This window comes from Leptonychotes weddellii, chromosome 6, assembly GCF_054177405.1.
Source record: "Leptonychotes weddellii isolate Sample4059 chromosome 6, ASM5417740v2, whole genome shotgun sequence".
NCBI classification, from domain to species: domain Eukaryota; kingdom Metazoa; phylum Chordata; class Mammalia; order Carnivora; family Phocidae; genus Leptonychotes; species Leptonychotes weddellii.
In genome coordinates, this window is record NC_138374.1 from 39,835,343 (window position 1) to 39,850,905 (window position 15,563).

At 40.2% G+C, this 15,563-nt stretch overlaps 1 protein-coding gene across 10 annotated transcripts in view; it reads right to left on the bottom strand.

Annotated features, from left to right (window-relative positions):
* CCSER2 (coiled-coil serine rich protein 2) overlaps positions 1-15,357 on the bottom strand; it is a 183,621-nt gene extending 168,264 nt beyond the window's left edge. For 7 of the 10 annotated variants that reach the window (XM_081823972.1, XM_081823976.1, XM_081823971.1 and 4 more), the window contains exon 1: positions 15,146-15,357. The gene's annotated coding sequence lies outside the window, so the exon portion shown is untranslated. The remainder of the gene's footprint in view (positions 1-15,145) is intronic. The other 3 variants (XM_081823980.1, XM_081823978.1, XM_081823970.1) reach the window with 2 other exon arrangements.
* Positions 15,358-15,563: the final 206 nt, after the last annotated feature.

A 15,563-nucleotide genomic window follows, 5' to 3' on the forward strand; every position in this document is an offset into this window, starting at 1 on the left:
TTCCTCTGTTTCAAGCCTAGTACTGTTTTAGCTCTATTTGTGGTTTATTATCATGTCTCTCCTGCACTCATGAGAGCTTCCTGATATTTGGTACATTATCCCTGTGTGCTGCCCGAAGTTACTGCTCTGGACTCATCTTGAGTTGCCCAAATACTCCAGCCCCATCTGGAGAACAGGAAGCAGCCCAGCTCAGCCATTAGATCCCTGGCAATGGTAAGCATGTGCCTCTAACCATCCTCTTCCACCTTCTCCTATTAATGAAAGAAAGAATACAATGTCTCCTGCCCAGCTGGGTACTCTGTCTACATCCTTGCTGTCTACTTTTCTAGTTCCCTTTAGATTTTCCCAACTCATAGAATATAATGCACATGTCAATTTTTTGGGGGGCGGGGAGGGTGGACAGAGGGAGAGGGAGAGAGAGAATCCCAAGCAAGCTCCACACCCAGCACAGAGCCCAAAGCAGGGCTCAACCTCACAACCCCGAGACCATGACCTGAGCCAAAATCAAGAGTTAAACACAACATGTGTCACATGTCCCACCCATGTCAATTTTTAATAATTCTCAAATCCATCCTGTGTTCTCCAACACCACTTAATCTAGACTCTTATCATCTCTAGCCAGTATTCTAGCGTTAAGTTTCCTTAATTCCCTACCTTCAGCTTCTTCCCCTTAATCCACCTTTTATACTTTTCCCAGACTTAATATTCAAAATTATAAACCTGATCATGTCACTCTTCAATTTAAAATCCTTCAATGGCTCTCCAAAAAAAGTGCTTTTAAACAGTACTAACAATAACAGCTGGTACCTACTGAGTGAGCACTTGTGTACCAGGTAGCTATTACCTCATTTAAATCTCGCAACAATCCTACAACATGGGTAATTTTATTATTCTGATTTTGCAGATTTAAGGAAATTGCAACATGGAGAAATCACATAATCTGTCCACAGACACACAGATAGTAAGCAAGTACAGCTAAGATTCCAAATATGGCTTTGGTATTCCTTTGCAGCTGTTCTGTCCTACCACTACCCAACAAACCCTGCCTTCCACTCATGCCAAAATACCCAAGATCCAGTCTCATACTATGATCTTTCAGGACTCCTTACCAGAGTACACACTACTCCCTTGCTCAAAATGCCACTCTGGTCTACCTTGAGAACTCTCTGAAGCCTTTTTCCTTTCTTTCCTCTGCAGAGGAACTCCTAGGCAGAACAGCGTAAGCCAAAATGATACACACACCCCATTCTCAACTTCAAAATGCTACAATACAGAATGCTCAAATAGATTTTCCAAGATAACTTCCAAGTAAGGATCTAGTGCCAGCCTCATAAACCCGAAATTCACTGGAAAATTAATAAAGATCAACAATATAGCAACAGCAAAAGCTAATAAAAATATACTTAATAGCTTGGCAAAATATTCACAATATATAAAATTCAATTATTTTGAAATATATGCTGACTCATTCAGAATATAAGGGACTCAAGTATGTTATCTAAAATTTAAATTAAAAAAAGAACACAAAGGACTCAAGTTTTAAAGTACTTTCTTCTGCAAATTTGACTTTTTAAATGTTACAGGCAAGACAAATTCTATCTAAAATCTATTAGCAAACCAAGAAAAAATTCAAAAAACTAAAGAGCTCTTCTTTGACTATACCTGAATTCAGAAAATAATGATTCAATACTAAAGGACTTGTGCTTATGAAATATATTAGATGACATATAGGTAGTGAGTATGGTACCATATCTGTAGCATCAGCACATTAGGCCAGTATCTTCCAGGAACATGCAAGAATGTTATCAGGAGTCTCTCCTGGGTATTAACTGATGGTTAAACAACATCTCTTCAAAGTACTACTCAAATATATTAGCTTATAATTCCCCACCCTAAAGCTCAGTTTTGTCTATTCACAGTCTCAAGATCCTTCTGTAGTTAACTGCTCTTTAACTGGCATTTGGACACGAAGCACCAAGTGTTACTTTCAAACTTACAATCTCTTTTCTAGTTCATTAAGAAAATGTCCTATAAGATCATTTCTGGCACTTGTCCCAGCCAGACCTCTGTCTTCCTGTATCTTTCCTTGCTTTTTCCCTTTAATCCTTAGAAAAAATATTCTTAATCCTTAAGCAAATTTCTTGTACAAAGCATATATTATTTCTTAACAATACCATTTTATAGAGATATTAGGAAATTGACCTTTAATGGATACACAAAGATTAATCCATGGTTCAGGTGCTATTCTAGGGTAGCAGACCCAAAATTATTTTGCCTTTGGCATTTCTCCAGAATACAATCAACATGCAGTTCTTACACAATATCCAGGATCAGGCAGAAGACTTACTTTAAAGGAACTTTTTACAATGGTCTACTCAGGATAATAGAGCCTGGCCCAAGGAAACAGTAAAGGGAATGGAGAGGGAACAACTCCAACAGCAGGACATTGCAGCTAATGGAAAATGAGGGACAGGAGACCAGAAATCAGGATGATTCCCAGGTTTATAATTTGAGTAACTGAGTGATTGGCAGCATCATTAACCAAGATAGGAAAATGAGGTGAATACACGAGTCTAGAGGAAAACACGTACTTAATCTTTGATGTTTTTAAGTTCCAGGTTTTCTGCTAGACAATCAGGTGGGCATTCTAAGTAGCTCACCTAAGGACTGGAGTGCTCAAGAGGAAAACAGGGCTGAAGAAATGAATACAAAGGAGATAATGAAAAACGACATGTGTTCAAAGAAAGCAGGACAGAATGAAGATAAAGAGGTCAGACTGAAAACCCTGGGAAACACGAGCATTTAGGGATGGGGTCGGTAAAGACAGCTGAGAAAGAATAAGTAAGAAGGAGAAACAGGAGTGATGTCATAAAGGCAGAGAGGGTGTTACGAACATGGGCATGATCATCTAAAAGGCTCACAATAGATTTAACAACAGGAACTAAATCCAAGTACAGATACAATTTCAGTAAGTAGAAGAATCATGAGTAACAACACTGCTGGGATGGCAGAATGGCTCAAACAAGGCAAAAAGGGAAAAGTATGAAGTGTGTTTGGAACAGAATGTAGAAGAGTTTTGCTGGAATGGAGAGTTCATGTAGCAGAAGAGAAGAAAGGAAGTCTGGGCCAAAGCCTCTGCATTCCAGATTGTATTCTATTTTGGATTTTATTCCACAAGCAGGAAGAAGAAAGACTGGTAGCTTTTTTTTTTTTCTTTTAAAGACAATGAATCGATCTGATGACAGCTTTCATGATGAACTGGAATGACAGGAGAGTTAAGGCAAGACAAACTATTAAGCAGTCTTAAAATTATCTAGGGCCTGACAGAGGTTGGTAGCAGCCAAAGTAAGAATTAAGGAGTACATAAAAGAGAGATATTCTCTATTCCCGAGGTGCCCTAAATATTCCACTCTTACTATATTACTATACTCATCATGTACGACAATAATTTGTGGGCTGAGACCTTCTCTTATTCAGCCTTTCATCACAAGTACTAACAAATCAGGAACAAGGGAAGTGGCCAAAAAATGTGTGTTGGAATAGAATAGAACTCAATAACGGTAAGATACAGAAGTGAGACTTAAAAATGCTACACCGAAACTTAAGTAACTTACAAGATGGTGCTACAGAAAATACTAATGTAAAAGTCAAGATCAAGTTTAGAAATTGAGTTTAAGATATGTTCAGGGTAGAGAGGGCGAGTAAAGATAACCAAACAGAAACATCAAAGAGAAAAAACTGAAACCACAGAGGAAAAATATTCAGATATTCAGACAAAAAAGAAAGATTTGAGATACACAATGGAATCAACAAATCTCATTATTTGCTCAGAAGAACAAATATTTAATAAAATATTAACTTCCTAATACATTTTGTATGTGACTCTTCTTTAAGAATGCTATCTGGGTGGCTCAGTCGGTTAAGCGTCTGCCTTCAGCTCAGGTCATGATCCCAGGGTCCTGGGATTGAGCCTCACATTGGGCTCCCTGCTCAGCAGGGAGCCTGCTTCACTCTCTTCCTCTGCCTCTCCCCCAGCTTGTGCGCTCTCTCTCTCTCAAATAAATAAATAAATAAAATCTTAAAAAAAAAGAATTGCTCATTTGTATAATCTTTACAAATTAAATTGACGTAAAAAGCCCAACCAAATGGGTCAATCAAAACTGGGTCAGTGGTGAATAACCATCTGCTTTACTCAATCATTCATTCAACAAAAATTTACTGAGTGACTATAAGTTTGGTGTTGAGGCAAGGGAGACCAGCCATGACAGAAAACAGAGTAAAATACAGCAAGTACTACAACAAAATAACTGCAAAATGTTACAGGAATACAGGTAACAAAGAATACCATAGAGGACGGGTAGAGGAGGCGTGGTAAAAATATGCCTAGAAGCTTTCCTAGAAGAGGAGACTTTTATATGGGTTTTTAAAAAGATGAACTGATTTAGCAAAGTAGCTAAGAAGTTGGATGGTATTCTGGAAAAAAGGAATATTATGTGCAAAAGCATAGAGATGTCACAGAGTTTCTCATCTTCATGGAACCATAACAGAAGATAAGGGCCACATCAAATGGAGGACTTTCTGTACACAGACAGCAAATCTGACCATTATCCTGTGATAAGAAACATCAGATATGCATTAGAACCCAGTAAGGAGCACTCCAAATCCCCTAAAGCAGATTGCAGGTGTAGGCAGGAGGTGGGCAAGAAGCAAAAAAAAAGGTGTCTGACTTCCGTAGACAACAGAAAGCCACAAAAGATTTTTAAGCAACAGTAAGACCTTATCAGATCTGTGTTTCAGAAATTCAAAAGTCAGTAGTATGGATAAGTGGCTAAGGGAAGAAAATCTGGAGGGAGACCAATGAAGATTAAAAAGCAATTGCAGTAATGCTTCAGCACTAAATATTGACAACTACTTACTCAAACATAAACGAACCACAGAAGGAGGCATATAAAGTAATGTAACTGTAATATGGGCTTTCAACATAAGTTTCTGAACTCATCTCAAAATCAACTCAGTAATCAGAAGCAATTACAGAAAAAGTGTGGTCAGGTACATTAGGAAAAAAAAGGAAAAAGAATGGCCATCAAATCTTTCTCTTAAAAATACTTCACTTACACTTTATGAAGTTTTTTTTAATTAAATAATTTTTTTTTCCTTTTTTAAAAAGGTACTTTTTAAAGTACCTTTTTAAATATCGGACAGAGATTACCAAAACAAAATTTAGAACCACAGGGTAAGCACTGTGCAAAACTGCTGAGAACGATAAACAGGGAGAAGTTACCAGACAAAAATAGGTTAGCAAAACAAAACAAACAAAAAAACACAATCTTTGTTACTCACGTATAAAAACTAGTTTTGAACTGATAAAAATTCGCCAAATTGGGGGTAGAAGGTATTCTTTAACACCTCTCCCCACTAGCCACTGTCTTAATTTGAAAGAAATAGGTCAATACATAAGGACATATATATGATAATGATAGACCTGGGTCCGCAGACTAGGATTAAATTAATTTCATTTATTTTTCAAAGAAATAGCTCCTTCAATTTTCTTCTCTCTCTACTATATCATTACATCAGCTATAAATATTTTTATATTTATTCAAATATACTAGAAAAGCACCCATCTTTAAAAAAATAACAATTCCTTGACTCCACATCCCCTCTAGCTATCGCTGTTTTTCTCATCTTCAGTTTATGGTAAACTCCTTGAAAGAATTAGTTGTTTCCATCCTCTCCTACAGTTCTCTCTTAAACCCCCTCCAATAATATTTTCATCACCACTAATCCACCAGGAACTTGTTATAGTCACTAATGATTTTCATATTGTTAAATCTAGCAATCTGGTCATATCCTAGTCCTGGATCTAATAACATCTGACACAGCTATTCACTCACTCCCTCCTTAAAACATTTACTTGGCTTCAGGGATACCATTCACTCTTAATTCTCCTCCTTCGTGGAGTGCTTCTTACTCTTACTCTCTTAGCTCTAGCTCTTCCTCTCCCTTTCCCTGTCAACATTACAGGACCCTAAGGCAAAATCTTTGGGCTTATTCAGCCACACTTCCTTTCTAGATTATCCTAATCAGTTCCCAGGGTATTAAACACTATCTCTATGCCAATGACTGGAAATATGTATCTCCAGCCCAGACCTCTGGCCTGAACTGCAGACTCATGTATACCTGTTGTCTGGACAGTATCTCCAGTTGAATTGCTAACTTACCATGTCCAAAATTAAACTCATTATTTCTCACCTGCTTCTCCTGAAGTCCTTCTCATCTTGGTAAATGGCCACTCCATTCTTCCACTTGTTCAGGACAAAACCGACAAATGGCCACATCTAATCCACCATCAGATTTTGTTGGCTTTGCTTTCAAAATGTATACAGATTATGAGCACTTCTCCCAATCCCTGCCTAAAATCACTTTCATCTCCCACCTTGAATTGCTGCTGGAGCCTCCTGAACGATCTCATTATACCTAGCCTCAGATATTCTCTACATAACTGTTGAGAGGTCTATTTAAAACAAGTCAAAACCTTTTAGTGCTTCCCACCTTCAGAGTAAAAGCTAAAGTCCTACTGGCCTACAAGGCCATATATGATCTATCATATACCCCTCTCCCAGTACTGCCTATGGCCCCCCAACCTCATCTTCCACTAATCATTCCCCTCAATGCCTCCACTGATCTACTTGCCACTCCTCAAACAAAACAAGCATGCTTCAGCTACAAGATATTTGCACGCCTTTCATTTTCCTCAAACACTCCCTTAATACCTGCACAGATTAAATCACAATCTCACTTCTTCCATATAACTGCTCAAATACAATTCATCATTGCAGCCTTCTCTAACGTCTTATATAACACAGCAGCATCCTCCTTGCATCCTCTCTGCCTTATTCTGCTTTTTCTCCACAGCACTATATTAATTGACATATTACATATATACTTGTCTATTTTCTGTATCTTGTCATTAGAATGAAAGTTCCACAAGGCAAAAAATACGTTTTCTTCACTGCACTATTATTAGCAAGGGCTTAGTGGGTATTTCTTGAATGGATGGATGGCATGAATCAGGAAAATCTAGACTCAGGATCTGGTCTCAAAGCCTGGGTTGAGGGAATTTATATAGCAGAACTTCTCAAGGCCTGGGAAAATGCTGACTGCCAAAAGCAACCATGAAATGAAGAAAATAAACCTGAGAAAATTTTTAAAAATAAAAATAAAAGGAAAAATAAGAAGAAAAAAAAAATGGCCATCTCTGCCTCCCCACTCCCTGGATATGTTTCCTATAACCTGGCCTACAAACTCAGACCAAAACATCACCAGACCCATTCTACACTTAAATAGCTGTTACAAATAGTTCCTGCCTTTCTAAAGTATGACTGTCAGAGGAAACTGTAACTGCCAACCCCAACACTGCCTGCCAAGACATAATGGTCAGAGAAGGCTCTCAAATTTCCCCAAAGCACTCAGGCTGCAACCAAATATCATTAATATGATGACAACAAAATTCAAAGTACCTTCTGGTGTCTGCCTAAGTTAGCTGTCCCTAGTGTATTCTCTAGGAGCTCTGTCATCAAGATTATGGTATCTTGGTATGGGGGGGAGGGGTGTGTTTGAGGAAGCTGGGGGGAGGACAGAGAGAAAGGCAGAGGAGAGGGAGAAGGGGAGAGAGGGAGGGAGGAAGGGGAAGGAGAGAGAGGGTGGGGGGGGAGAGAGAGAGAGAGAGAGAATGAATGGGAATTAATTCAAAGAAATAGGGCCTAAATTTATTTTTTGTATTTTATTTTATTTTATTTTTTTTAAAGATTTATTTATTTATTTGAGAGAGCGAGAATGAGAGAGAGCACATGAGAGGGGGAAGGGTCAGAGGGAGAAGCAGGCTCCTCGCTGAGCAGGGAGCCCGATGCGGGACTCGATCCCGGGACTCCAGGATCATGACCTGAGCCGAAGGCAGTCGCTTAACCAACTGAGCCACCCAGGCGCCCTATTTTTTGTATTTTAAAGAGAAGTAGATTGCCAGGGAATGAAAAGCATCTACTAAGCTATAAGACATCACATTACAGAAGGACCAAAACCCTGAGACATTCACATTCCTCAGCTAAAAAGCTGTCTTGCACCTCCCATTCCCACACACAGAACTGAAGATATGGGGTAGGGGGCCATGACAAATTGGACAGTTGGGAGCAGTGATTGGGGTGAAGAGTGTGGTAACTACTACAGAAAAGAAGGGAAGAGAAAAGTAATTACCCATTTTTTTTTTCTCTTTTTCCCCTTCCGATTGTACTTACCAAGTATAGAAACCAGATAGATGAAAACCGGGAAGAAGGCAGAGAGTGAAGAGTAAGGATGCTCTGAAGCAAATAATAGCAGAAGAAATCAAGCACACAAATTCCTTTTCTAAGTGGCTCTTTGAAAACCAGTCATATGAAGTAAGTTAGGAACTGACCAAGAAAATTTAAAACAAGCCCCCACACCTTAGATAACTACAGAACTGTACAAAGAGAACAGAGATTCTTAACTATTTGGAATGATGGGCCTGGGGTATTTTTAAGATCAACAATCCTCAAAGATGACCCAATTATATTCAAACTGATCAACATGGAAAAGTAAACAGGTGAAAAAACTTCAGCTTTCATGGATCCAGTCTTTAAGAATTCTCTGGCTCCTCAAGGTTCTAAATCTCAAAACAACCAATCAGAAGTCTTAAAAGTCAGAGAAGTAACTGGGGGAACATTCAAAAGCAATCAACTCAGCAGAGAAGAGCTGAAAACTCACAGATTACACTTAACATACTCTGATTTGTCAACTCACTTAAAAAGGAAGGAGAGTTCTGACTGGTTGCTCTCCATAGGCTGAGTCACATCCCAGCATCAGCACAGTAGCAAGTGTGTCAGATGCTAAAAGAAGCAGGAAACCATAGGATACTCTGAGAAAGGTATGGGAGGAAAAAGTAGCGAAGTAAAGACAACTTAGCCGTAGGTAACTGCTGGTCAGCAGCCTATCACACTAGTACACAACAGCTAGAACTGTTTGTAGCCTAAGGTGGCATTCTGTATTTGCTTTTGTGCTAATACTTCCCTCTCCTTAACAGTCCTCCCCAGTCTGGCACTGATGGCTCTCACCGCTCCCCCCTGACAGCTGCCACTTTTTAGAGCTCCCCTCCTCCAGACACTACTTGATTTAGGTGATTTGGTGTTTCCCACCCCCAATTCAGTCTTCTGCCCTCTTCTGTATTAGCTCATCCTGTATTAGATCATGCCTTCTACTCAGTCCCTGTCCTTGAAAAGCACATAATCCAGTGGGGCAGGTAGATGTGTCACTAGATTAGGTACAATACATCACAGTCAGTGCCATGAAAGAAATTTAACCAAGTGCTGGAAGCACATATTTATCTGTCATTACCCTACTCCATTATCTTCCAAATCAACACTCCAGCTTCCCACTCTCTTGTAAATCACTCAGTCCTGTATCTTTCCATAATATCCCCTGATCTCCAAATTCACTTTGCATTTCTCATACGACCTATTCAACTACTTCCTATCAGAAACACAATTCAATATACTGCCACACTGCCACTCAGCCAACTCCCTAAAAGACATACTCTATCATCCCCTTGCTTTGAAACATCTAATATCTCTCCAATGCCTACAAGATAAAGTTCAAATCCTTAGCACAGAAAATAGGATAATACAGTTCTCAAACAGAGCCTTTTAAAAGTAGGCAGACCGAGTTCCAGTTCCACTGTTTATTAGCTGTGTTACCTTTGGCAGGTCACTTTACCTCTCTAAGTTTCCTCATTTACAAAGTGAGGGTATAAAAACAACCTACTCATGGTTGTTAGGAGAATTAAGTAAGCAACTCCATGCCAAGTACCCGCACAGTATCCAGCATTCAGTTAATGTTAACTACTACCCTGGGATATCTCATCTGTCTGGAATGTCTCACTCATCAAAGGAAGCAGATAACCAAAGTTTTATTCTCATATACTTTAGAATGATTAACAATAAGAGTTAAATCAGAAATGACCTTCTGGTTAACCATGAACCAACAAAAATGTCAATTAACCAAAATATGCTTTCCTGAAATTTTCGTTTGTCGAAATTTACTATAATTTATTTAAAAACAAGTATCCAGGGCGCCTGGGTGGCTCAGTTGGTTAAGCGACTGCCTTCGGCTCAGGTCATGATCCTGGAGTCCTGGGATCGAGTCCCACGTCGGGCTCCCTGCTCAGCAGGGAGTCTGCTTCTCCCCCTGACCCTCCCCACTCTCATGCTCTCTCTATCTCATTCTCTCTCTCAAATAAATAAATAAAATCTTTAAAAAAAAATAAATAAAAATAAAAACAAGTATCCATTTATTAAAAAAATAACTAGATTACTTACGTTTTGTTTCCTATTCAAGCTCAGGAAGGAAAAAAACAGCTGCTTACCAATAGAAACTCAGATATTTATAAGAATGTGCTTCTCTATAGTATAAAATCCACATAAACTAAATTCAATCTCAATTGCATATATAATTTTCTAAAGATATATACATATAACAAAACAAACTCTAGAAGCTTAAGAAAATAAAGGTGTATATCAGATAGACGGTGGAGTGACATTCATTCTTAGACCTCACAATCAAAAGATGAAATCAGAAAAATTTTTTGTAAGTCAGTGATTTAAATAATTTTAAAAACTGCCAAGTCCACAATAATAACAACAAAACAGATCAGATACATATTTTAAGAGATTCATATATGTATGATGTTAAGTGTTAATGGAAATTGGTAAAAAGGTTCCAATAAATTTATGGGCAAGAGACAATTCATACAAAGGAGAAGGTAGAACTAGAAAAATACTGCATTTGCTTTTCTATTGTGGATAGTGATGTTAGTAGATGCCCTTACACCTATTTTTAAAAAAACAAACTTTTTTTTTAAAGATTTTATTTATATTTGAGAGAGAAAGAGATAGTGAGAGAGAGCATGAGCAGGAGGGAGAGGGAGCAGCAGGCTCACCACTGAGCAAGGAGCCCGATGTGGGGCTCGACCCCCAAACCCTGGGATCATGACCTGAGCCGAAGGCAAATGCTTAACTGACTGAGCCACCCAGCCACCCCTAAAAAACAAATTTTAAAAACAAAAACCTAGGGGCGCCTGGGTGGCTCAGTCGTTAAGCGTCTGCCTTCAGCTCAGGTCATGATCCCAGGGTCCTGGGATCGAGCCCCGCATCGGGCTCCCTGCTCAGCGGAGAGCCTGCTTCTCCCTCTCCCACCCCCTCTGCTTGTGTTCCCTCTCTCACTGTGACTCTCTCTGTCAAATAAATAAAATCTTTAAAAAAAAAAAAAAAAAAAAAACCTATAAAAGTAAGCATCTGCCTTCGGCTCAGGTCATGATCCCAGGGCCCTGGGATCGAGCTGCATCTGGGTTCCTGCTCAGCGGGAAGCCTGCTTCTCCCTCTCCCACTCCCTCTGCTTGTGTTCCCTCTCTCGCTGTGTCTCTCTCTGTCAAATAAATAAATAAAATCTTAAAAAAAAAAAATTATGATGAAACTGGTCAACCAAACTGCAGGAGGCAGCGTAAGTCAATAAAAAAAAAAACTTTCAGAAATAAATTCGGCAATATTTTTCAAAAGTGACAAAAACCTTCATACCCTTTGACCTTGTAATTCCCCCTCCTGGGTCTTTAGCCTAAAGTAAAGAAGCAAAACAGCACAGCTATATGATAACTGCATTACCTGCAAAACAAGAAACAACTTGGATGTCCAACTATTAAAAATAAGTACCTCAATTCACTGTAACATGTATAATTTAAGTGTACAAAAATTATAGCAAAAAGAAAACATTAAATATGAAAACAGGGGCGCCTGGGTGGCTCAGTTGTTAAGCATCTGCCTTCAGCTCAGGTCATGATCCCAGGGTCCTGGGATCGAGCCCCACATTGGGCTCCCTGCTCCGTGGGGAGCCTGCTTCTCCCTCTCCCACTCCCCCTGCTTGTGTTCCCTCTCTCGCTGTGTCTCTGTCAAATAAATAAATAAAATCTTTAAAAAAAAAAAAAATTAAAAAAAAAATATGAAAACAAATATTAAACATTATATTTATGCTTTGATTACAGTATAAAATAGTATAGTATAAAATCACATATATATGGTAAGAATTAAATGAGAAGAAAAACTAAACGTTTATTTTTTTTTCTTATGTGCTATTGATCAGGCCCACTATAGTAAATACACATTTCAAAACTGGCTTTTCAGAGGCATAAAACCACAACTGTCCATTTTTTTCCCCAAAAAAACCTATCACAGAGGAGTAATCAGATAGGCTCTTCTCACATACAGACTAGCCATACATGTAATTTTAGCCATGCTACTAACCATCTGTAACCTTATTATATTAAAATCTCATTTTACCATCAAAACGTAACTGTATATGGGATCTCCATATGGTGAGCAGAAGCCACTTGTTATGGGGCATCTGCAGAGACAGCCCCAAGCACTGAGGTTAAAAACTATCTAGCTAATGGAGTAGTGAAGGTCAGGTTTCTCCTCTATCCCCAAATGAATAATCATGTTTCTCATCACTCAAGGGCTCTAAGTTCCTAAGAATGGCAGCTAAGCATTCATGGAGGGAGAAAATACAAGTTGATTTGTTCTCCCTCTGAAAACTGGCAGCTTCCTCATTTTCCCCCAAAGCACCATGAAGTAATGAAAAATACACAAGCATGAGGTCAGGAGATGTGGGGTACGATTGACTCTAAACAACCTCAAACAAGGCACTTACCTTTTGAGCTTTAGTTGTTTAATGGGTAGAATTTTTACAGTTGAACCAAATAATGTATTAATTCCTTCAAATTCAACATCTATTTATAGACCCCCTTTACTAATACATGTCTATGACTTTCAAAACCTTCCACTCAGATTGCAGAACGATTATTAAGACTTAGAATTAGGAAAATGGGGGCAAACGTGAAATACAGATAGTCAAAATTGTATCCCAGGTCTGTCCCTTTCTACCTGCATGACCTTGGGCAAATTACTTTGCCTCAAAATAAAGTCCTAAAATCAATGAAGCTGCAATCCTTACTGGCCATGCCTTTTTAAATTTTGCATCATAAAATGTATTGGTTTTTCACTGTCATAACTGGGGTTTCATTCCCAACCAACAACAATTTTGACTGTGTTCTTGGAAATTTAAAAGTACCTTGCACATCCATCTTTTCCATGTTTTTTGATACTGAAAGAGATAGTTAACAAAGTTTGCCTATCTTAAACCTATATTCAGGATTAAGAGCATTCCTCAAAAATGTATTCAATAAATAGTTGAGTACCTGTACTACATAATAGTATATGCTAGAGTTGCAAAGGTCCTTCCCTGAAGAAACCCAAGTCTTATGGAGACAGACATATAAACAAATCATTACTAACTGACAAATGCTAAATGCAGAATATATGATGTGCTATTGGGTCAGTCAAGACAAGGGGGATAAGATGTCTGGACCATTTTCAGAGGTGATATTTTCAGTAGGTCTTGAAGAGCAAATTGTTTACTAAGTAGAGAAGAATTCTCAACAGAGGGAACAATGTAAAACCACAAAGGAAGATGTCATCTTCAAAGAACTCTTACGTAGTCTTTGTATGGAAAGGCAGGCAAAATGGCAGAAATGAAATCAGAAACACAAGTTATCAGAAATTGTGAAGGACTTTGAGTTTTATCAAACACAGATTATGTAGAGTCACTGACGGACTCAATAACTATACTGAGTCATGGATGGAAGCAAAGTCCTCTTCTAGCATACAGTCAAAGGAGTTGAGTCAAAGCAACAAACAAAAAAAATGCAGGTCTCCATATGGAAATACAGAATAAATGGCTGGTTGTTGCTGTTGTTTTAAATGGAGAGTTCCTGCCCTTAGGATGGCTTCTAGCAGTTTCTTACTACAGCATATTAATACCACACTGAAGTGAAAGAGTATGAATTATGGCTAAAAGATTCAAGAAAGTGTGTGTATTTTTACCTAAAGATTCTTTGAAGGCAATGTTGTTGAGAACACTAAAGAAAACAACGAAGTAATACTTAAGAGCTTAAAAAATCACAAGAGGCAAACAGTAATAATGTCTGAGAAGACTGAATGTTTCAGGTGAAACACGCAGGAATGTTTAAATACTTATCATATATTGATTGCAGATAAGACATGTTTTGTGCAGAAGGGTATCTATCTTAAATTCCTTTTGGTTAAAGAAGAGCTGCCACCACTAAAATCTTTAAACTAGCCTAAAAGATGATGGTTTTTTTTTAATTGGAAAAATTAATAGGATCCATTATATTTTAATGCTCAGAAAAAAAGGAGAAAAGCAATGCCTTCTCAAATGGCTACTCTGAAAAGACTAAAACTCAATTTTTATCTCACCAATGGGAGCAAAACATCCACATTTCAATCTGGGACCACGAAGAGTCCCTGAATCAGTAATTTCCACACTGCTAAGGCCTAGTCTTGGAAATGCAAGCCTAACTGGCTGGGTAGCCTACAAAGATGAATTTGCAATTATTGAAATTCAAACTCAAGCTTAGCCACCGACGACTACCTCAAAGGAATCATTCTGCCTTTTACTTTGATAAAAAAAAAAAAGTAGCATAAAAACAAATATATGTATAAAAACAGCAGATGTCAAAAGGGGAGAGAAGCACCATCTGAACCTATGACAACGGTGTGGTCCACCAAAGTTTGATCTCTGGATGTGTTTTAGGGTGTGTCTTTGTTTTGGCCCAGTAATTAAAAAAAAACAAACACAAAAAAAAACGTCATTGGGGCAAGAGGGTACTTTCCCCTGTCAACCCTCACAAGCATCCTGGCCCTGAAATCACTGGCTAACTTGGCCTCGCCCTGATTCCTCCTGAGAGAAAGGCAGAGCCCCAGCTCCTGAGGCCCCCGGCGCGCCTGTCACAGCCCGGGGGCGGGGGGCGTCCGGCCTCCAGGCTCCACGCTCGCCCCTCCTCAGGCGGCTCACGGGGAGCTCGAGAAGGTGCCGGGAGGGCGGGAGGCCGGAGAGCGTCCCTGCCTCACCCCAGGTGCCTGGGCCCGAGACCCGCCGCGCCCCCAGCCCTGGACAGTCGCGGACGCCCGCCCCGCCCCGACTCCGGCCCCGTCCCGACCCCGACTCTCACCGTGGGGAGGTCACGCTGCCTCCTCCGCCGCGGCCCGGCTGCGGGCCGCCCAGTGACCCAAAGGCCCAAGGACCGCAAGTGACGCGAGGGACTGCCCTTCACATCCCCGCCGGCCCCGCCGCCAGATCCGCAGCAGCCAGCATCGCGTCCGCGGCCTGAGGGAGCGCCTGACTCCAGAGACACCGCGCCCCCTCCCTCGGCCTGCGCCCGCCCTGGACTCCGCCCTCCAGGGCCCGCGCACCGCGCGCGCGCAACCCCGCCCCCGGGGCCCCCGTGCGCAGGCGCAAACCCCACGGGGCCAGGCTCCGCCTTCAGACCCGCCCCCGCCGCCTGACTCTGGCCTCAGCCCACCTCTGGCCCCGCCCCCACCCCGCGCCGGCCTTCCCCAGGCTCCGCCCCCACCTAGGGACCCGCCCCC